Source organism: Manis javanica, chromosome 2 (genome assembly GCF_040802235.1).
Source record: "Manis javanica isolate MJ-LG chromosome 2, MJ_LKY, whole genome shotgun sequence".
Lineage (NCBI taxonomy): Eukaryota > Metazoa > Chordata > Mammalia > Pholidota > Manidae > Manis > Manis javanica.
The window spans coordinates 113,359,796-113,383,955 of NC_133157.1; the positions used below are offsets into that span (position 1 = coordinate 113,359,796).

The window sequence follows — 24,160 nt, forward strand, 5'->3', positions numbered from 1 at the left end:
TACAGAATATAGAGATATCCTTATGCCAATGTTACGGAATGCTAGTTGTACAGATTCAATACTCAGAAGAGTGAGGGAAATAAGTTCTAATTTCATTCATTCAAAACTGTGGATCAGAGGCGCAGGGCACTGGGGGCTGGGGGTAGGGGCGCGAGGTCAGGCTGAACGTATCGCCGTAGTGAGAAGCTACGCGTCCTGCGGTCCTGGCTCCGTGGGTCCGGTCGGATCGAGCCTGGGCGCTGCAGCTGCTGTGGCTCCCGCCGCGGCGGGTGCGATGGAGGCCATGCCGATGCGCAGCGCTCACGCCGGAGCCGCCGAGACAGCCGGTGGTGCTAGTAGATGAAGTGGCGGGGGCGCAGCAACGGGTTCTCCATGAGCAAGCGGCGGAGGCAACGGGTGCGGCGGCACCGGTGTTTTTCGGTCCCCGAGGAGGATGAAGACACTGTTTGAAGAATCAAAGCATCAATTAAAAATAACTATAACCAAGATCGCTCATTTTGGAGGCCTGTTCTTCCCTGGGGAGGTGTTTTTACTATCAAAGCTGGCCGCAAAGCAGTATCCTGTACACCACTGTACGTTGAAATAAGACTGAAAAATACCTGCACCATAGATGGATTCTTGATGTTATTATATGTAATTCTTAATGAAAATGAAAATTTCTCCAGGGAACTCTCTCTTCATTTAGGTAGAGAGTTTGTAGACTGTTTTCTTTATTTAATGGACACGTACAGTTTTACAACTGTGAAGCTACTCTGGATTTGGGACAAGATGGAAAAACAGCAATACAAATCTGAAGTTCATAAAGCTTCACTAATAATTGATTTGTTTGGGAATGAGCATGATAATTTTACAAAAAATCTTGAAAATCTCATGTCTATCATACAGGAGAGTTACTGTTCCAACTGGCGATGCCCCACTCGAGTGCAAGAAGATCAGCAGCACACAATTAATATAAATCCTCCCCCAAGAAATACCACATGGAAACTTGATACGACTGGCTGTGGATGAGTTATTCTGTTCCAGGATTGAACTGTGTGAAGAAAGTCAACCTTGGTTAACCGGAACCCAGCTTATCAGGACCCTCAATTAACTGGATGTTTTTTCTGCACTCCTCATTTAGGAGAAAGAGGTGTAGTGGCTTAAGAGAATTTTCCCAACGAGTTTTCTGCCATGGGGCACCCCCTTTTGTTGTCTTAAATATGCAGCATTGGAAATCTGAAGACCTGGCATATGTACCCTATTACTTGGATATATCTGATCATAAGTATTTATTGGAAGGTGCCACATTATTTAACAAAGAGGAACATCATTATTCTGCCGCTTTCCAGATAAATGGACATTGGATGCACTATGATAGCCTCAGAAATGTGAATTTAATTTTGTTAAATAAACGCCCAGAGTTTCTTCTCTTGTCATCATTGGTTTATATTCAAGCAACAGAGAAATAAATATAGACTGATGCTAAATTAAATTGTTTTCCTTGTTATCCAAGGAAACAGTTCAACTATAAAAAAAAAAAACTGTGGATCAAGAGCTTCCTGTATGCAAAGTAAAGTGTAGAAAATATACCAATCAAGAAATGGTCAGAATCCCTATTCCTATGGAGATTGTTCTAGCTATGGAGACTAAATAAGTAAAATATATTTCATTTCAGATGGTGATAAATATGAAAAGAAATACAGCAGGGAAAAGGATAAAGGGCGAGGTGGGGGGATAAAGGCTGTAAAAGGTAGTGTGAGGAGGGCAGGGCTGACTAAGAAGGTGGGCCCTGCAGGGGTGAGAGGCCAAGACTTAAGGTGGTGGCCAGAGCACATGGGACACAATTGTATCCTCTCATGGGGAGACAGTGTCTCCTCTGAAGCACCTGATCTCCAGGTGCCATCCTTACTCCATCTTCACTCCTACCAGTAGAGATGCAGCCCGAGTGAGAGAGCTCACCTTCTGTTCAGAGCTGCCCTAAATATTTAGTACTTTAAAAAGTGAGGAGCACTTGTCATAAAGGAAGAGGCACAGGAAAAAGGAGCTAAGGGCTGGTCAACAGTGATCCTGAGGTTGTGCCAAACAGTTAACCCCAGTGTCCAATCCCTTCTCTTTGATGCTCCCCTCCCCACCGCATCCTTGTGGCCCTCTTGGACTGTGTGGCATTTGCTCTGAGCATGAATTCTCCTCCTAAGCTGTGAGTCCTAGTATTTCTTTCTTGAGTTCCACAGATCAGATTTCCCTTGGTGTTCATTTTTAATAAGGTTTCATTTGTATGCACGTAAACACAATGGTAGCGGAAGACACATGCAAACAATCAAGTAACTTCTTCTGCTGTCCAACTGGAATGATTTCCCACTAAGCTGAAAAATTTAAGAAGTTATTTGAGAAGTAGTCGTGTAGCTAAAGTCCCTTCTTTCCTGGAATTGGTCAAGAAGGAAGAGAGATCATCAACCAGACACTTTTGCGGACAATAAGCGCAAGAGGAGGAAGAAATGGAAAGAAGGAGTGATGGAAAAACCACCAGAAAAAAAATAATTTTTGCATATCCCACTCCAAAGCAAGGCTCCTCTAGCGCAATGAGAAGGACAAGGAGGGATTGCATAAATGTCATTTAATGACCATGAAATAAAGTTTGAGGCATACCTGGCTCGGGGTGAACTTTTCCTGGCCAGCAGTATAATTAGCCTCCCTTATGGTTACAGTAGTTAGGTAATAGGTGTATACATGTGGAAGAATTTTGTTTCCTTTGATTTAAGCAACACCAATAAAATTCCAGTGTACATTCCTTTTCGAGAGTTCCTGAAACTGAAACAAAGGCATAGCCTTGTCTTCTGAATTACAAATTCATTTCTAATTTCAAACTTTTGCAAAATTCTTTGTCACGTAATTAGTTCAAGGCTGAGAAGCATGAAACAATGAGATGATACCAGCTGCCTTGCTGGTGTTAATTACACATCCCCTACTGCCCAGGTAAAGTGACCCACAGAGTTTGTTGAAATATTTACATTGCCAATTAGTGTAATGGGAGCAGTAGATTCTATACAAGATAGCTTTGAAAAGCAGGAAAACTAGCAGAGTAAATATAAACAAACAACAAAACCCATCTTTAACACTAATTTAAAAATGTGTTCATACCCAGCAATATACACTTTCCCCCAAGTCTACCAAGTATGTGGCACACCTTTGAAGGTTCAGTCTTTGATGCTTAAAAACATGTGCAGCAGCAACTTTCAGGCAGAGCTAATCATTTTCACTCCTTGCTCTCAGTGGCTCTCTCCAGTGTTGGTAGAGCACAAACTGGGTGGTGGAGAGACAGGAAGGGCGAGATCCAGAACTATTGCTTCTTGTCTCCAAAAAGAAGTGGATGCCTAAATGCACATTTGTATGCGGCAAGTCCCTTCACTTCAAAAGTGAAGAACATTGACATGGAAATTGAGAAATAATGAATACAATTGTAACCCTTTTCCCTGTTTTACGGAGGGAGGCTTTGTTTTCTTGGACATTTGCTACCAACACAACTAGATATATTGGGCAAGATTGTTTCTCTTCCTCTCAATTTTCCACCTGAAATACCAAAATCACTAACATTTTACAGGAAAAAGCAAAGTACTTGTGTATGTACATTTTCTAAGAAAAATGCTTACTATATTTTATTTACTTGCTTTAACTCTACAAATGACAAAGATAATCAAACAATGTTTCTGAGTTCATCATAAAACTTGAGTATTTAAAATGAAGCACTGTGTAGAATTCCGTTAAACTCCCTTCCAGAAATTTTATATTACAGCTCTAAAATTACTATGGACACCACACTTAAAAAATATACTGTTAGTAATGTTTGACATTCTAATAATGCAATTTTAAAAGTCACTTCAAGACCAGTGATTTGAGATAAGCTAGACAGTAAGAAATTAAAAGATGGGGCCTTATGACCCCATTCATCACTGTCAATTGACACTAAGAACTTTAAAATATGGCCAACCATTAGTAACCCACGAACTCTTAATTAAATAATTTGGAAGAATGGAATAGCAATGTGTTGAATTCAGAAATGAGACAAAATTAGAAACATGAATAAACAGGAAAACATGAGAGGATGTGGAAATAACTATAAAATGGCCTAGTGCAATCAAGTGCCCATAATAAAAGTCATTTCCTAACAGTACCTTAGCCATTTAAAAGTATTTCTTAGTTTAGAGTGTGCCCAGTGGTGATTGTAATTCACACATTCAACATGACTATTAATTTAAAACTATGCAAACTACCAAAGGCATTCTTTATCAGCAGGGATAGCACATCACCAATGAAATTATACACATTTGTCCCAAAAGAGATTTTGAATTAGACAATATAAAATATCGAGAATGGAGCCTAACTTAAAAGTTTTTAAATAAAAAAAGAGAGAGTGTTGAGCCCTGCTGAAGGAGGAGCCAAGATGGTGGTGTGAGTAGGGCAGCAGAAATCTCCTTCTAAAACCAGATATATTTTTGAAAATACAACAAATACAACTATTCCTAAAAGAGAGACCAGAAGATACAGTACAACAGCCAGGCTACATCTACATCTGCAAGAACTCGGCACCTCACGAAGGGAGTAAGATACAAGCCACAGCCCGGCGGGACCCGAGTGCTCCCCCCACCCCAGCCCACTGGGAGGAAAGGAACTGGAGAGGGGAGGGAGTGGGAGCCCAGGAGTGCCAGATACCCAGCCCTAGTCATCCACACCAGGAGCGCAGACACACATTATATGGTGCGCTGGATGTTAGGGAAACGGAACAGTAAAACCTGTGAGCAGGTCCCTGCACCTGGCGCCCCTGGGACAAAAGAAAAGCGAGTGCTTTTTGAAACTCTTAAAGGGACAGGGTCCTCACAGCTGGATGGAAACATCCCGGCACACTCAGCCCAGGGGCTGGGAATCCCAGGGAAATTCAGGTGCTCCAGCCCCCTTGGAGAAAGCCCCTCACTGTGATAAACAGCCTATCATCCATTCCCCCTCTGGCATGTCCCCGCCATAGCAGGGGAGCAGCCTGAGAGCGGTCGCAACCACAGCAACCACCCAGAGCCTCCTCCATAGCCCCTCCAGGCCAGACTAAGAGGCCCCACCAGCGCACACAGACAGAGGAAGCCAGGACAGGGCGCCAAGGGTTGCCATTCTAGCAGGAGAGCACATCCGGCATGCTTGCCCCTCCCCGAAGGGCTCAGGTTGCCCTGACAGCTGCCCCACCAGTGGCAGCTCAGGAAATAAAACCAGAAGCTGCTCTGAGGAGGGCAAGGTGACCAGCAAACAGGAAGGGACTTTGTTCTCCCAGCTAACACATGCCAACTGCCCACGACTACCTCTATAGCCATGAAAAGGCAGAAGAATTTGATCCAGTCCAGAATCATCCAGACAAACCCCAAGAGGGAGCCTGCAGAGATAGATTTAACCAATCTTCCTGAAAAAGAATTCAAAATAAAGGTCATAATCCTGCTGATGGACCTGCAGAGAAATATACAAGACCTAAGGGATCAAGCTAGAAGGGAGAATACAGAAATAAGACAACCTCCAGAAGGAGTAAAGAGCAGACTGGATGAGGTTCAAGAGGCCATTAATAGAATAGAAATGAGAGAACAGGAACACAGAGAAGCTGAGGCAGAGAGAGATAAAAGGATCTCCAGGAATGAAAGAATGCTAAGAGAACTGTGTGGTGAATCCAAATAGAACAATATTCACATTATAGGGGTACCAGAAGAAGAAGAGAGAGAAAAAGGGATAGAAAGTGTCTTTGAAGAAATAATTGCTGAAAACATCCCCAAACTGGGGGAGGAAATAGTCTCTCAGACCATGGAAGCTCACAGAACTCCCAACATAAGGGACCCAAGGAGGACAACACCAAGAAACCTAGTAATGAAAATGGCAAAGATCAAGGACAAGGACAGAGTATTAAAGGCAGCCAGAGAGAGAAAAAAGGTCTCCTACAAAGGAAAACCCATCAGGCTCTCATCAGACTTCTCAGCAGAAACCTTACAGGCCAGAAGAGAATGGCATGATATATTCAATGCAATGAAACAGAAGGGCCTTGAACCAAGGATACTGTATCCAGCAAGATTATCATTTAAATATGAAGAAGTGATTAAACCATTCTCAGACAAGCAAAAGTTGAGGGAACTTGCATCCCACAAACCACCTCTTCAGGGTATTTTAGAGGGACTGCTCTAAATGGGAGCACTCCTAAGGCTAAATAGATGTCACCAGAGAAAATAAAATCACAGCAAAGAAAGCAGATCAACCAAATACTAACTAAAGGCAAAAAATAAAATCAACAACTCACAAAAGCAGTAAAAGGAAACACAAAAGAGTACAGAATAAAACACCCAACATGTAAAGAATGGAGGAGTAGGAATAGGAAGGGAGAGAAATAAAAAAAAATCAGACAGTATTTATAATAGCTCAATAAGTGAGTTAAGTTAGAGAGTAAGATAGTAAAGAAGCTAACCTGGAACCCTTGGTAACCATGAATCTAAACCCTGCAATGGCAATAAGTATATATCTTTCAATAATCACCCTAAATGTAAATGAACTGAATGCACCAATCAAAAGACACAGAGTAACAGAATGAATAAAAAAGCAAGACCCATCTATATGCTGCTTACAAGAGACTCACCTCAAACCCAAAGACAGACACAAACTAAAAATCAAGGGACGGAAAAAATATTTCATGCAAACAATAGGGAGAAAAAAGCAGGTGTTGCAGTACTTGTATCAGCCAAAATAGACCTCAAAATGAACAAAGTAACAAGAGATAAAGAAGGACATTACATAATGATATAGGAGTCACTCCAACAAGAGGATATAACCATTATAAATATGTATGCACCCAATACAGGAGCACCAATATATGTGAAACAAATACTCACAGAATGAAAGGAGGAAATAGAATGCAATGCATTCATTTTAGGAGACTTCAACACACCACTCACTACCAAGGACAGATCCACCAGACAGAAAATAAGGAAGGACACAGAGGCACTGAACAACACACTAGAACAGATGGACCTAATAGACATCTATAGAACTCTACACCCAAAAGCAGCAGAATACACATTCTTCTCAAGTGCACATGGAACATTTTCCAGAATAGACCACATACTAGGCCACAAAAAGAGCCTCAGTAAATTCAAAAAGATTGAAATTCTACCAACCAACATCTCAGACCACAAAGGTATATAACTAGAAATAAATTGTACAAAGAAAGCAAAAAGGCTCAGAATCACCTGGAAGCTTAACAACATGCTCCTAAATAATCAATGGATCAATGAACAAATTAAAATAGAGATCAAGCAATATATGGAGACAAATGACAACAACAGTACAAAGCCCCAACTTCTGTGGGATGCAGCGAAAGCAGTTCTAAGAGGAAAGTATATAGCAATCCAGGCCTGTTTAAAGAAGGAAGAACAACCCCAAATGAATTGTCTAAAGTCACAATTATTGAAATTGGAAAAAGAAGAACAAATGAGGCCAAAGTCAGCAAAAGGAGGGACATAATAAAGATCAGAGAAGAAATAAATAAAATTGAGAAGAATAAAGCAATAGAAAAAATCAATGAAATAAAGAGCTGGTTCTTTGAGAAAATAAACAAAATACAAGAAACCCCTAACCAGACTTATTAAGAGAAAAAGAGAATTTACACACATCAACAGAATCAGAAATGCGAAAGGAAAAATCACAATGGATCCCACAGAAATGCAAAGAATTATTAGGGAATACTACAAAAAACTATATGCTAACAAGCTGGAAAACCTAGAAGAAATGGACAACTTCCTAGAAAAATACAACCATTCAAGACTGACCAAGGAAGAAACAGAAAATCTAAACAGACCAATTACCAGCAAAGAAATTGAAGCAGTAATCAAAAAACCACCCAAGAGCAAAACTCCTGTTCCAGATGGATTTACTGTGGAATTCTATCAGACATACAGAGAAAACATAATACCCATTCTCCTTAAAGTCTTCCAAAAAATAGAAGAGGAGGGAATACTTCCAGACTCATTCTATGAAGCCAGCATCAAACTAATTCCAAAATCAGGCAAAGACCCCACCAAAAAAGAAAATTATAGACCAACATTCCTGACAAACATAGATGCAAAAATACTCAACAAAATATTAGCAAACCAAATTCAAAAACACATCAAGAGGATCATACACCATGACTAAGTGGGATTCATCTCAGGGATGCAAGGATGGTACATTCGAAAATCCATCAACATCATCCACCACATCAACAAAAAGAAGGACAAAAACCACATGATCATCTCCATAGATGCTGAAAAAAGCATTTGACAAAATTCAACATCCATTCATGATAAAAACTCTCAACAAAATGGGTATAGAGGGCACGTACCTCAACATAACAAAGGCCATATATGATAAACTCGCAGCCAACATCATACTGAATAATGAGAAGCTGAAACCTTTAACTTTAAGATTGGGAACCAGACAGGGATGCCCACTCTCCCCACTGTTTTTCAACATAGTACTGGAGGTCCTAGCCATGGCAATCAGAAAAAACAAAGAAATATGAGGAATCCAGATTGGTAAAGAAGAAGTCAAACTGTCACTATTTGCAGATGACATGATATTATACATAAAAAACCCTAAAGACTCCACCCCAAAACTACTAGAACTAATATATGAATTCAGCAAAGTTGCAGGATACAAAATTAATACACAGAAATCTGTTGCTTTCCTATACACTAATGATGAACTAGCAGAAAGAGAAATCAGGAAAACAATTCCATTCACAATTGCATCAAAAAGAATAAAATACCTAGGAATAAACCTAACCAAGGAAGTGAAAGACCTATACCCTGAAAACTACAAGACACTCTTAAGAGAAATTAAAGAGGACACTAGCAAATGGAAACTCATCCCATGCTCTTCGCTAGGAAGAATTAATATTGTCAAAATGGCCAACCTGCCTAAAGCAATCTACAGATTCAATGCAATCCCTATCAAATTACCAACAGCACTCTCCAATGAACTGGAACAAATAGTTCTAAAATTCATATGGAACCACCAAAGACCCTGAATAGCCAAAGCAATCCTGAGAAGGAAGAATAAAATCGGGGGGGATCTCACTTCGAACTTCAAGTTCTACTACAAGGCCACTATAATCAAGATAATTTGGTACTGGCACAAAAACATACCCACAGACGAGTGGAACAGAATAGAGACTCCAGATATTAACCCAAACATATATGGTCAATTAATATATGATAAAGGAGCCATGGACACACAATGGGAAATGACAGCCTCTTCAACAACTGGTGTTGGTAAAACTGGACAGCTACACATAAGAGAATGAAACTGGATCATTGTTTAACCCCATACACAAAAGTAAGTTTGAAATGGATCAAAGACCTGAATGTAAGTCATGAAACCATAAAACTCTTAGAAAAAAACATAGGCAAAAATCTCTTGGACATAAACATGAGTGACTTCTTCATGAACATTATCTCCCCGGGCAAGGGAAACAAAAGCAAAAATGAACAAATGGGACTATATCAAGCTGAAAAGCTTCTGTACAGCAAAGGACACCATCAATAGAACAAAAAGGCATCCTACAGCATGGGAGAATATATTCATAAATGACAGATCCGATAAAGGCTTGACATCCAAAATATATAAACAGCTCATGCACCTCAACAAACAAAAGGCAAATAATCCAATTAAAAAATGGTCAGAGGAGCTGAACAGACAGTTCTCCAAAGAAGAAATTCAGATGGCGAACAGACACATGAAAAGATGCTCCACATCACCAGTCATCAGAGAAATGCAAATTAAAACCACAATGATATATCACCCTACACCAGTAAGGATCGCCACCATCCACAAGACAAACAACAACAAATGTTGGCAAGGTTGTGGATAAAGGGGAAACCTCCTACACTGCTGGTGGGAATGTAAATTAGTTCAACCATTGTGGAAAGCAATATCAAGGTTCCTCAAAGAGTTCAAAATAGAAATTGACCATTTGACCCAGGAATTCCACTTCTAGAAATTTACCCTAAGTATGCAGCAGCCCAGTTTGAAAAAGACATATTAACCCCTATGTTTATCACAGCACTATTTATAATAGCCAAGAAATGGAAGCAACCTAAGTGTCCATCAGTAGATGAATGGATAAAGAAGATGTGGTACATATACACTGTGGAATATTATTTAGCCATAAGAAGAAAACAAATCCTACCACTTGCAACAAAATGGATGGAGCTAGAGGGTATTATGCTCAATGAAATAAGCCAGGCAGAGAAAGACAAGTATCAAATGGTTTCACTCATCTGTGGAGTATAAGAACAAAGAAAAAACTGAAGGAACAAAACAGAAGCAGAATCACAGAACCCAAGAATGAACTAACAGTTACCAAAGGGAAAGGGACTGGGGAGGATGAGTGGGAAGGGAGGGATAAGGGGGAAGGGGGAAGAAAGGGAGCATTACAATTAGCATGTATAATGTGAGGGGGGGCCATGGGAAGGGCTGTGCAACACAGAGAAGACAAGTAGTGATTCTACAGCATCTTACTATGCTGATGGACAGTGACTATAATAGGGTTTGTGGGGGAGACTTGGTGATGTGGGGAGTCTGGTAAACATAATGTTCCTCGTGTAATTGTAGATTAATGACACCAAAATTTTAAAAAAAGAGAGAGTGCTATATCTTTCGGTGAGTGTGATATGAAAGATTATATTCATGGCTCAATGTTCTCACCTAGACACGTGCCTCAGCAAATGTTACTCAACTCTTTGGCTCCCAGAGGCAGGTCCAATTGTAGATCAGTCCTGCAAATTAAAATAAAAAACTTGTTCATCCCCAAGGAATTGAGTCTGGTTAAAGCCAACCCTGGAGAATGTGACATCTCTAAAAGTTATCTTTGACCAAGAAGATCCTAAAAGAACAAGTTTTGGTTAAACTACTTCTGCAAAGCACATCAGGAAAAGCCCCAGAATAATCAGAACAGAAATGTTTGCCACTGTCTAGAAATTATACACACATACACATAAATATAGGTAATCCAAAAGATTTTGTTTATAAAATGAATTTCACACACATATATACTGGGATGATTCCTATTTCACTCAAGGTCACAGATATTTTTTGAATAAATGAGTAGGAAAATAGAAAAATCAGCCATGGGACACTCAGTTAAGAACCCTGGTGATAAAGGCAAGTAAAAGAGATAGCAATCTCGAAAGGCTTTTTTAGGCTAGTAGAAAGCAGAGCAAGAGAAAGGAGCAACAGAAGAGGAGCAAGTGAAAATCATGTGCCAATCTAGCTTGGAAAAAAATACAGAATATATTAAGTTCATACATCATGCCCTGCACAACCAGTTTTCCATAAATTTTCTCTCTCACAGTACCTTTAGAAAAGATCTGACGCCGTTGCATTAGAATTTTTCTTTCTATGTCTCCTCGAAGGCAGAGACCATCATTTATTCATTTTGGTGTCATGGATGCCTTAGCACAGGGTGGGAGCTCTGTTTGGTGATTGAATGAATGAATGGTTGAAAAGACATGGAGAAAAGGAGGAAGCAAAGGACTGAGTCTGAAGCGGGCAAACAGGGCAGGACCTGAACACAGAGGCACTGCTAGCCGTGGAAAGGTGATGTTCACCTATGGGAATGTAAATAAAAGAGGACTTAGGGAGTAAGGACGTAGAAAGATTCTGAATTGGAGAGATGAATGTAAAGTGAAAGTGAGGCAGTGCTGTTGAGCAGAGCAGGACTACATCCTGAGAGTGTGTATGTGTGCAATTGGGGGCGGAGCCAGATGTCCTGGAGGAGAGAAGGAATTTATATCACGAAGCTACAGGGGAAGAGTAGTGGCATTGCTGGGCAGCCATGAGGAAGTGTGGTGGGGAAATACCTGAAATAAACTCAATCACTGGAGCACAAATCTCTTCTCCTGCAATAGCTGGCAACTGAAGAAAGGGAACTGACAAGGTAAAAGGGGCAGATAGCTGCAGGAAGAAGGTGGGATGGTGGGAGCATGGTGACAGGCATACTGAGGATACCTGGCTGGGGAATCCAGTCTGGGGAGAGAAGGGAGGCAAGAAATTAATGCAAGTGACCCCACCATTTCTGATTGGGTCATTTTTTCCCCTGCTAAGCCAAGGCTAGAAACCCCCAGTTTCAGGCTCTTTTCTAGAAGCAGCCAGGGCCTCCTCCAATACTAGGCTGATTCGTTTTCAGAGGGTGTCTTATCCTAAGAAGTCAGCTTTGATCATACAAATGGTTGTTCTTAGCCCAAACCACAGGCTGCACAGAAGCAGAACAAATCTAGCAGCAAGACGGAGGCTGACTCAGAATGTGTGTGCCCAAGTGCTACCTCCATCATCAAATTGTCACCTCAGGCTCATGATTGATCTGGGATCCCCAGGTTTCCTTCTGTGTCAATTAGGAAAAGCCTACAGTCAGAACATTTCTGGCCCCCCTGTGGTTTGACTTGCACAAAAAATAACACAAACGTTAAAGTTCAAATAAGACTGCCCAGCTAAGTTGATTATTGCTCCCACTAGAGAATGTTAAGAAGGTGCTGCAGATCACAACAATCCAATATGAGAGCCACATGTATATTAACACTTATAGACAGTGTATGTTTATCTGAGTGACATATTATTTCTTCCTCTCTGATTATGAACCACCCTCCTGATTCTTAAACAGGTTGCACATTTAGTATCTGATCCTCTTGAGTCTTTCTGAGAGTAAATACAAGAAATAATTATACTTGACATTTTGATCCAGGATTCCACAGGCCACCTTTTTCAAAATAATTTTTGTGCCAGTGGCTGTCTGACTTCAAGATGTGTGATATTAAATCTACTAGTGAATGAGGATCTGAGAAAGGCAAAATGAATCTGATCAGATGCCAGACATTTTCATGAGCAAACCACCTACACAACTCTTGATTCCTCCTTTCTTTTTTCCTCTTCTTTCATTTTTATTCATATTTTTCCTTTAAATGATTTCTTATCCTACTGATAACATAGTTGTTCTCAATGAGCAGGTATTTATTTCTCCTCTGTTAATATTACCCATATGTGTTGAGCACTGTGTTACATTACCCTGTGAATGGAAAAGAAGTAGGTGAAATGGCTCCTGCTTCATCATTAATATTTGTCTTTCAGGTTGAACAGTATAACAGAAAACTTAAAAGCTGTCATTTAGGGTGATTTATAGTTAAGTGCTTTCTTACAGTCTCCTATTTATTTCCTTCTAACAATTCTATGGGGAGCTTATCCTGGACCAGCGTTGAAGTGCAGTTATTGAGTTCTAAATCCCTTTAGTCATTTAAGTACACCATAAAAAAATGTGTGTGTGTGTATGTGTGTCTATACACACATATAATTTTTTAAGATGATGCAACCTCAAGAGACAGGTTCTACTCTGGATTATTTATCACTTACTGGCCGCTGCCCCTCAAAACCACTACCCTGAATTGGGGTTGATCAAGACCACTTTAGTTTACTGCATTTGAATGAAGCCCACTTTTCCAAATTTTTCAACTTTTTTTTAACTTGATAAGGAAATCATATAGAACGCACTTTGAGAGTGCTTCACAACATTATGTTTGTGAAATCTATCCACAGAAAAAGAAGCCTCTTCTCCCAGTGCTTTCTCAGGTTTGCATACTCTATGCCCTCTAGCTCTGCTTTTGACTCTGGTGTTTAACTTTGACCCCATGCAAGGCTTAGTATTATTCAAGGTTATTAGTGCATTGCAGAAAGAATGACTCCCAAGGAAACCCAGGTCATAGCAGGCCTAGGCTGATCCCCTAGGCTGATCCCCTGAGCAGTTTCTCCACCAGGTCATATGCACCCCTCAGTGGGATGAAGGCACAATGACAATGTTAAGGGCCATTGCTTCCACATCAGTAGAAGAATTAACTCTTTTTTACCTGTCTTCACTTTTCCTAAGTCCTTATGAAAGCTGGATGTGCATGTCCTTTTCCAGATGGAAAAAAAACAGCCAAGAAATGAACAAAAACCCTACTGCACTTTAGCTTTAACCTCTTGTTTTATTAATAGTAGCACTTTAGATTTATATACAGTAAAAATAGAAAACATCACTTTTTTCAAGGAAGATTTTATTTAACAAAGTCATTTCTGGCCAGCAGATGATCTTGGTTACAGAAAACTCTTGAATGACCCTATACCAGATAATTCCCTCCCTGATCCAAAATCTAATGCCATTTACACATCATATTTTTACTCCATCAATTTCCATGTCAAATCAGACATGAGCTTTTAAAACTAAAACATTGAGGAGTGTTCCCTTTGGCCTCTCAGCAGGAGGAGACTACTGTCCCTGAAAATGCTCTCAAATTCTTTGCCTGATGAGGCGCACCGAGGGGATTTGGGAGGAAACCAGGACAGAGCACTGGTTTTTCACGGAAGACTCAGCTGACAGGAAATCTACAGGCACGGGGCACTGAGGTGACAGAACTAGGACGTGTCATGGCCATTCTCTAGTAAACTAGTAGTAGAGGCAATAGAATTATCTGCAATAATACTAGTACAACAGTTGGACATCCTCTCTCAGACCAGACAACAGGGACAAGAGCAACATAGAATATTCAGAGGGGGATACAGCCAGCATTTCTGCTTGTCCCTAAATAAACAACTGTGTTTTGTTTATTTTCATCTGTAGTCCACTCTCCATAGACTTATGCGAGAGGGCTGTGGGTGGAGGTGCTGGAGAGAGGATGCCCCTGGCGTGTCCTGAAGCCAGCAGGCAGCCCTCTGGCATACTCGAAGAGCCAGCAGGACCACCTAGTAGACGTTTCTTCACACCAGGGATTGAGAAGTGAATGAAGAGAGAGCTTCCCTGAGGGGGAAAGGAGTCGTGACAAGCTTGACCCAGAAACAAAGCCTTAGTCATCAGACCGGAGCACAGACCAGAAGCTGTCACTCAGCTACATCCCTGGGCCTTGACTGAACCCAAGGGCAAGGATGGAAGCTGTCAGTGAAGCAACCAAACATTTGCGACACTGGAAGCTGAGTTGCCATGCAGGCAGCACACAGTTGGTGCCTGAGAAGCACAAATGGCACAAGAAGCCAGAGGTATCCCTTCTGCCAAAGACCACCACACAGTTCAGGTCCCTGGGGCTCATAACCATCTGTGATGGCCCAGGTGTGGGATGACAGTGGCTTGATAGTGCTAGAAGGCCATCATCTGAGATGATTTGACAATCAGAGTGCTGGGAGAAGACTGTATGGAGACTCTAGTGTCACACGAATGGCTGCCTGGGAAAATGGGTATTGTCACAATGATATTTGTTTCTGGAATATATAGTCATTAACTTTTCCTTCCCTTAATTAAATTCTTTGAAACACTATAGTCAAAAACCTTATATCTAAGTGGCACTAGGCTGTCCATAAGATCTAATACTTGAATTTCTAGATGGGAAGTCAAGCTAAAACCAATGTGATTAACCCCCAGTCAGTAACTCAGGTCCTCTGAGCTGTGTGATGCTGCTGTGGCATTCAGCCCTATGTGTTCCTGCAGGAAAGGCTAGATGACTGGAAGCTGGCCAAGAGAGCTTTCTGGGGTCTGGGTTTTGTGCTACAGGACAAGGAATCAGCCAAACAGCATCAAAACAAAAGAAGATGTATACAGATGCAATGTTGGGCTGGAGGAAACACTATAAAACCATGTGGTCTTATAAATCCCATGGTCTGGAGGGACCCACATCAAGCAGAAATAAAGACAGGGTCACAAATATGGGGCAAAGCAAGGGATGAAGAATTCACACAGCCATACATTCCGGAGCCCTCCCATAGATACCTCTGGGCCCTTAGGTGTGCCCAGTGCATTGAGAGGACATGAAGCAGGCTTTGCAGTCCACAGGTTTTACAATGGCATGCTGTATTAGTGTGCTGGGGCTGCCGTAACCAAGTACCACAGACTGAATGGTTTACGCAGCAGAAATTCGCTTTCTCACAGTTTCAGAAGTTGGAAGTTTGAGATTAGGATGTCAGCGGGGCTTATTTCTCCTGAGGCCTCGCTCTTCCTTGTAGATGGCTGCCTTCTCCCTGTGGCCTCACATGGTCTTTCCTTTGTAGGAATCTGTGTCACAATTTCCTCCTTTGTAAGGACACCAGTCACATTCGATAAGGGTTTACTCAAATGACCTCATTTAACCTTAGTTGTCTCTCAAGATCCTCTCTCCAAATACAGCCACATTCTGAGGTACCAGAGGTTAGGATTTTAGCATATGCATTTCATGGGGACACAATTCTGCTCATAGCACTTATTTTAAAAATAATTATATTGGAGTATATATTTAGGGTTAGTTGCTTTCTAATTAATTAGGAGAACATAGTCTCTAGTACATTTTTTCTGCCCTGGGATGATGCATTGGGTAGGCAAGGTGGGTACATGGTGGCTTAGGCTAGGGGATGGGTCAGCAGGAGACTGCATTTCACCATTTCCAATCCTGTCATCTGATTCTACTTGGTTGGGAGAGAGCTGAGCAGCAGATTCTACCTGTCCAACTTTTCCAGAGATGAAGCCTTTTAAGCTAAGGAAAAGGAAAACAGTGGAAAGACTGATACTAAATCAGCTTAGTGTCTGAAGCAGGAGACAATGTCTCCATCATGAGATGGAGATTTGGGTGCCAAGTTAATTGGAAATGCTCTCTGAATCAACACTTGTGAAGTAAATGAAGCAGGTTTCGGCCGTGGGAGGAGCTGGACTCAATATGGTCAGCATGGTTGTAGCAGAGGCCTCAGCTGACCCCGGAGCTCGGGACCTGGGGTGGCCCCTCTAGGGCATGCCCCTGCTAGACCAGAGGCTGGAGTGCCCCCCTACACACACATCCAGGACCAATTTTCAGAGGAGGACCATCCCTGGGATGAGGCATGACCTCAGACTAGGCAGTTCTCTTTCCCTGCACTCCCAGAGCTGGAGACGAGGGTCCAGGTGACACACCACAGCATCTACCACTGTCAATTTTACATGTATTGACAAAATTATTCAGAAACAGCCAGGGGCCCCTGAGATGATAAATCCCCAAATGACAAATACCCACCTGAAAAAGAAACTAGTTTTTGATCATCCTTGATCAAAAATGGGTGAATCCTATGAAACAGGTGGTTGTAATGTTGGTTTCAAACCAAAGAATCCTCTAACAATGAACAGATTTTTAAAATGGAACTGACCCTGAAATTTTCAATTAAGTAACTTCAATGAGCAAAATGCCTGAATTTACATTTTCCTTTTCAACATGACCTCTTTCTAGATAATAGAATTCTTAAATAATCACTCTGTATAGAGTGAGCTATTTTTAACGGTTTCAGGATACATATAAACATATAAAAATGTGTTATCTCACATTTTTTCATCTCTGACCTTGTAATAAAGAGTGAAAAGAAATTATTATACATCTAATGTATTTTAACTTTGGAAATGTACAAGATTGAATTATTCAATTCCCCATGCTTTTCAACAAATATTTACTATTTGTCTTTACATTACAAATATTTACCTCTTCTCTATGTCCAGCACAATGCATAAACTAAGCATGAGGAGTGCTTTAAAGGAAAGATAAGATATGGCTCTAGCCTTCAAGTTATCTACAGTCTTTGGGAGGCACAGAGAAATAAAAAGTAAAAAACGAAATAAAATAATTACAAATTGTCTTACATGCTGTTAAGAAGGCGGCATGACAATATGGAAAATAAATGAGGTGAAGAAGTCAGCTGCTTTAGTTGGAATGCTGGAAAGGCCTCTCTGAGGAGGTGACCTTGAAACTCTGGTTAGATTAAAAGCTCTGGTTTGACGGTCAGGAAGGGACCAGACATTTGTGCAAAAAAGGAAGTGTCCCAGGGAGAGTGAACAGTATGTGCAAAGGCTATGAAGTGGGAAGGTGCTGGCTTGTCAAATGACTGACATATCCAGGGAAGGAATGAGTGATAGCAGGTGGCATTGGGGGATGTTAGGATGCAGATCATGCAAGGTCTCGGAGGTCTGTTAGATTTTATTCCAAGTACAATGGGAGGTCATTGAAGGGTTCTCTGCTGGGAAGAGAACTGTCTGATTTATATTTTAATAAGATGGTTCTAGGTTTGCATGGAGAATGGACTAGAGAATTGGCTTGGAGCAAAAGCTAGGAGAAGAGTTAGGAAATTTACAAAAAGCTAGGGAGGGATGGTGGTGGGATTAGCGTAATTGGAATTGCCTAGTGGGTGAGTGGGGCCAACCAGGAAGAGAAAGGGGCATGTTGAGAGTGGCTCAGAGATACTGACTTGAGCAGCTGGGTAGATGGTGGCTCCATTTGCTGAGCTAGAAAGGACTATGAACAGAAAAAAAGAAAAACTGAGTGTTAAGAGTTGGGGAGTGAAGTGGAATTTATTTTTTCCTTCTTCTTCCTCCTTCCTGTCACCTTCTCCATCAGCATGCCTGCACATAGCTTTACAGCATGTAGACGTAAATTATACATAACACAACAAATGCATTAATAATATAAAAACAACAATGATAATAAATTTTATTGTGTTATCCATACAGACCAGGGATTGCCCTGGGTGCTATATATTTGTTGTTTCATTAATTGTCACTATAATCCCAAAGGTTATCCCATTTATCATCATATGAAGAAACCAAAGTCTGCAGTTTAAGTCCTTGCTCAAAGTAACATGACGCATCTATCTGGCACTGAACCCAAGAAGCTGGACTCCACTGCTGACAGCTTTTCTACGTACTGAATTTAAGCCTTTTGAGATTTTTTTTTTGACAGTTATTATGACACATTCAAATAAATATTTCTGCAAAGAGACTTATTTCCTTCATATTGTTCATATGGTGATTTCATTTCATACTTCTTCACCATCTGTCATATGATCAGTTTAGCATCAGTAGATCAAAGTCTGCAAATATTTTATATCAACAAACGCCTCCTAGTAAATTTCAAGTATGCTGAGACTGAGCCTAGAATAGAGAGCAAGAAGAATTGTCAAATCCACAATGTCTGTTGTTTCTAAGGAGGATTTCTGCCTATAGTTTCTATTAATGTTAAAGGCAGTTAGATGCATTAATTTTCTGAAGTCAACAAAGCCTTTTGCTTTGAGAGTAAGAATGATTCTGTATCTGCCAGGAAACTTAGTATTTGGATTTTGTGGATTTTTGTTAACATCTATTGCCCCTTCTTTATTGCAGGCTAAGCCCTGCCATCCCCCTCTGGCCACCTGGTTTGGGTGGGAAAGAGGGTCTCTTGTGTGCATGAATGCAAGTGGTGGTGGCCAACTTCTAGGGGAGCTGCTCTGTGTACCTGGGGCCACCCAGGTTTCTCTGCACCAACAGAGCATGAGTCAGAAAGGGCTGTAACTGGGTGCCAGCCACTGTGCAAGTGGCGTCACATACATTGTCTCTGAACTTCATACCCTATTAGAGGGGAAACCCTGGCCGCGAGTCTGCCCTGGTGGCCCCCATTATTTTTTGGCCCTCACTTTAGGGCACTCAAGGATTAAAGCTGTATTTTAGCAAAGCCACAGGGGTCAGTTGCAGAATCACAACCGGGAGTTTCTTTTTTGGGCAAAATGATTGATCTCCAGTGTTAAACTAATACTTTCTTTACCACCATGACCTCTATAATACATCCAGGTGTTTTTCACATCCTCAGGGACTTCCTCCTTCATCAACCACTTTTTCTTATACCTCCATATCACTTTATACTAATTACTGTTATACTTTCAATATTTATTATTAAAAAATGAATGGTCATTGTAGGAAATTGAGACAGTACACCAAAATAAAAATAAAAATGTCACCCACATTCACACTACCCAAATATAACCATGGTTGAAATGTAATTCCTTCAGGTCATAAATTTATATGTGGAGTCAGATTAATTTTGTATGTACTACTTTAATCTTATTTTAAAAGAATATAATGCAGTGAGGATTTCCCTTGTTGTGTAGGTACATTTCCCATGGACCTACTTGTTGAAATAAAAACAATAAAAAATGTTTATAGTGTTGTAGAATATAGCTACATCTCAAGAATTCCTCCAAAATACATAAAGATGCATAATATTTAGATGTATCCAACTGGCAGAAGGCAAAAGAGAATTTGGGAGAAATATACCTGCATTTTTGTTAATGTAGTTATTTTGAAATAATTTCAAGCTTACAGAAATGTTTCAAGAATTTTTTTTATTCATTAACTATTTGAGACTAAGTGGCTTTCGTGATACCTCATCACCTCTAAATTCTTTAGTGTGCACTGCCTGAAAGCACAAATATTGTGCTACATAACACAATACCCTCAATTCAGGAAATTAACATTGCTACATGCCTACTTTCTAATCTTCAGGCCCCATTCATTTCAACCACTGTCCCCTAATGTCCTTCCTTGAAAGGCTCCAATCCAGAATCACATTGCTTTTAGCTGCCACATCACTTTAATCTCCTGAAATGTAGGACAGTGACTCTGCATTTCCTTGGTTTTCACAACCTTGGTCTTTTTGAAGATTACAGGTCAATTGTTCTGTAGAATGGCCTGGCAAGTTTGATGTCCCCCCCGTGAGTAGATTTGGGTTATGCAGTTGGTCAGGAATATCACAGAGGGGCGGTGTGTTCTAATTACATTCTATTGGGTGGAGCACACCTTGGATTTGTGCCATTACTGGTGATGTTCACCTTAAACACTTGATGAAGGTGGTGTCTGTCAGGACTCTTCCTCCTTTGTCATCAGCATTTTGAGAGAAAGGAGTCTTCACTTCAAATTTTCAATTAATTCATTATTAATTAAAATAATAGGACTCATGCATTTCTATTATATTCAATGGAATGATCTGTTACTATCATTTATTTTGGTGCTCAGCTCACCTGAGATTTGGCCAGTGGAAGCTTCTATGTCCTTTGGATTTATCTTCAATATTCTTTGAGCACTTTCCTACTTTTGGCACAATAAGATGTTCTAGGCCCATTTTATGCTTTTCCACCCTAGCCTTGGAATCAGCTATTTCTCCAAAGAGTCCTAGTTCCTCTTAGGGGACCTGGTATTTAGAAGCCAGGTCTGGTACTAGGTGTGCTCATTGCTTTTGTGCTATCAGTGCTCCCAGGCCTGCTGAGCAAACAGAACTAGAGGGGGGAATCGCATACACATGTATGTTCATGTCAATATTTATTTCTAGAACTATGTATCTTGAAAGCATCAGAATTGTTATATATTCAATCTATCAAGTTTTAAAATTAATAGTTTCTTCCATTATTTTTATGTCATAAAGTCCTTGTCCATCAAGCTAATTATTCATTCACATATTCCCATTTACTGGTGTTTTTTTTATTGTTTACTTCTTCATCTGGAATTTACCTGGAGTATGTTATGAGATGAAATTCTTGTTTATTTATTGTTTCAAGCAATTAGTCAAACTCTAATAAACTTTATGGAATAAAACATCATTTCTTCATCTATAATATTCTGTTTTCAAATATGTTCTCATATATTACATATTAAGGCCTCAGAGATGTCCATTTTGTCTGTTGGTTCTTTTGCCTAGCCACCCAGTTTTCATTATTGTAGCATTATATTATATTATATTATATTATATTATATTATATTATATTATATTATATTATATTATATTATATTATATTACATTACATTACATTACATTACATTATATTATATTATATTATATTATATTATATTATATTATATTATATTATATTACATTACATTACATTACATTACATTATATTTTAATGTCTGTTGTGGCAATCTTCCTACACCAGAAATCTTGCATGCCAATGGACAGTTTTGCTGTTCCCAGAACATTTGGAAGCACTGTCAAATGATTAAGGACAATATTTGGGTGTGAGGACTTTGTGTCATTGCCCACATTTTGTTACATGTGTAGTCATTTCCTTTGCTTGCCCTAGACTCTTGAGAGGGGAGAATAGCTGCCACCTAGAACATACTGGAAGAACACAGGCATGTTGGGGGCCCCTTTCTAACCAGAAAGTTCACCAGAGCATCTGCAGGGATATGAATAGCTAACAGGGAAGGTGGATTGGGGTCCTTCCACACAGGAAGAACAACTAAGCTCCAGGACTAAGTTAATATTATTCAACGCATTTCCAACCCTCTCTTTGTTTCCTAATCATTACCTATCATTTGGGCAGAACAATTTGCACCTCAAAGCCAACCTAGGGGAACAAACGGCAGATAGCATAGACATTAAAATCTAAGTCTAAGATTTAAAACAAAAACATAGAAACAAAGCATTAAAAAAAGGTCTTCATTTTTGTATTATCAAATCCAGGACTTTTATTTCATCATATGCTAATCTCATTATTACTGTGCCTCATTTATTCCTCCTGGTGATTAAGATAATGATGCCAATTTGGAGGAGTAGTGTTTTAGTTAGATGTACAGTAGGCAGCAGGAAGGCAGCAAGGCGATCCTATTTCCTTGTTGTTCTTGGTATTTCACAGGCAAGGCTGCCAGTATGGCCTTAATTTCTTGCTCCACTGATTTGCACATGGTAACTGTATAGCTGGGAATCCACACAGTGGTAGACTAAGACAAAAAAGGCCCCTAATCTCTTAAATGGCTAGCAGGCAAATGTCCAGAAAGCATTGTTATCTGAAACAGCAGAATGACAATGGAAACATTGATGTCAGAAGATAACAATACACACAGCTAGACGAGAATACTAGGTCATTGGTGCTTAAATGTTTCATATTGTCTTCAAAGGTGCAACTTTTATTATTCAGTTCTGCAATATACCTTTGCACAGAAAATAAATGGTTTTTTGATAATATTATGTTAGGCATGAAAAATAAAAAGAGCCTTAAATTGAAACTTAAATATCAATACTTCAGTTTGAAATAGGTCTTCCTAGGTGTCTATGTATTCACAATGCACTGCTGAGTCATTTTTTTCTGCATCTAAATAAATAATTGAGAGAGTACAGTATAGGGAATAGAATCAATAAAATTGTAATTGTAATATCTTCATATGTTGACAGATGGTAAGTACACCTATCATGGTGGGCATTTAGTAATGTATATAGTTGTTGAATCACTATGTTGTACACCTGAAAACAATATAATATTGTATATCAAGTATATTTCAATAAAAATCATTGCATTTATACCGTTCTTTGGGTTTATAAAATGCTTTTATATATATATTACCACATATTTTTTAAAAGGGCAAACATTTATTAAGGCCTGGCTTAGCATCAGACACTGTGCAGAAAGCATATAAGGATTATCTCATTAAATCCTCACAAGGGCAATCTAGGGTGGCATTCAGCTTAGATCTGTTAAATAGATGAAGGAACAGAGGTTAAAGAGTTCAGGTAATTTCCCCATGGTTATGCTCCATTTCTACCAAGTGCTAAGAAATGAGACAGTTCTTTCTGTATTTGGTTATCCTGGCCCAGCTTCCCTTAGACTTCAGAGGCTATTTTGGAAATTTCTTGATAAGCTGCTTTTGCCAGTATTAGATATCTGATGTCTCCTCTGGCATCCTAACCCCTTTTCTCCCCATCTTCAAAGTTTTTATGGAGCAGCCACAAAAACAGTTTAGTCGGAACCTGTGGATAGAGCACCCATTATCCTGATCAGTTGGAAGGCTCAGGTGTGAGGTGAGACCAAATACAGAACATCAGAGTCTGCCAAAATGTGTTTCAACTGCTTAGGACTCAGAGATGCTGACAGTGTCAGTTCCCCTCTAGCATGGGGACATAAAGTTATACATTTTGTCTTTGCAAGATAAAATAGGGAGCTTCATTCCAGGACCGAAGGGAGAAAGTCCTGCTCCCTCAGCCCAGACTGAATCTGAACCTGAATACAACCTCCAGATGATGGGACTCAGGAGTTACTCACCCTCCCTGGGCCTCCATTTCTTGGTGTTCAGAGGGGAGTCAATAGTAAGACTGATGTCCTCATGGCGGTATCGATGGCATCCAGGCACAGAATAAGCACAAAGCGTGTTAGCTATTAGTATTTAACAAGAAGGACTATGGCTTTTAAAAGGAATCCTTAAAACGTCTCAGATCCCTGTTGCTACCAGCTTTGTCTGTCTGCCCCTCAGGAGCACCACCTCCCCTCCACTACCTCAGAGCAGCTGTGGACGTGGGTAGGGGTTGAAGATCCTGCCTGGCCAGCCCTGGGCCACCTCCTACAT

At 40.2% G+C, this 24,160-nt stretch overlaps 1 long non-coding RNA gene and 1 pseudogene across 1 annotated transcript; one reads left to right on the plus strand and one right to left on the minus strand.

Moving 5' to 3' along the window:
• Positions 1-304: 304 nt before the first annotated feature.
• On the minus strand, positions 305-23,966 carry LOC140847802 (uncharacterized). Its single transcript, XR_012127997.1, has 3 exons — positions 23,860-23,966; positions 10,732-10,802; positions 305-442 (listed from the first exon to the last, which is right to left on the minus strand). It is a non-coding gene; the product is annotated as an uncharacterized lncRNA (long non-coding RNA).
• LOC140847801 (uncharacterized protein C14orf28-like) lies at positions 434-1,448 on the plus strand (annotated as a pseudogene).
• Positions 23,967-24,160: the final 194 nt, after the last annotated feature.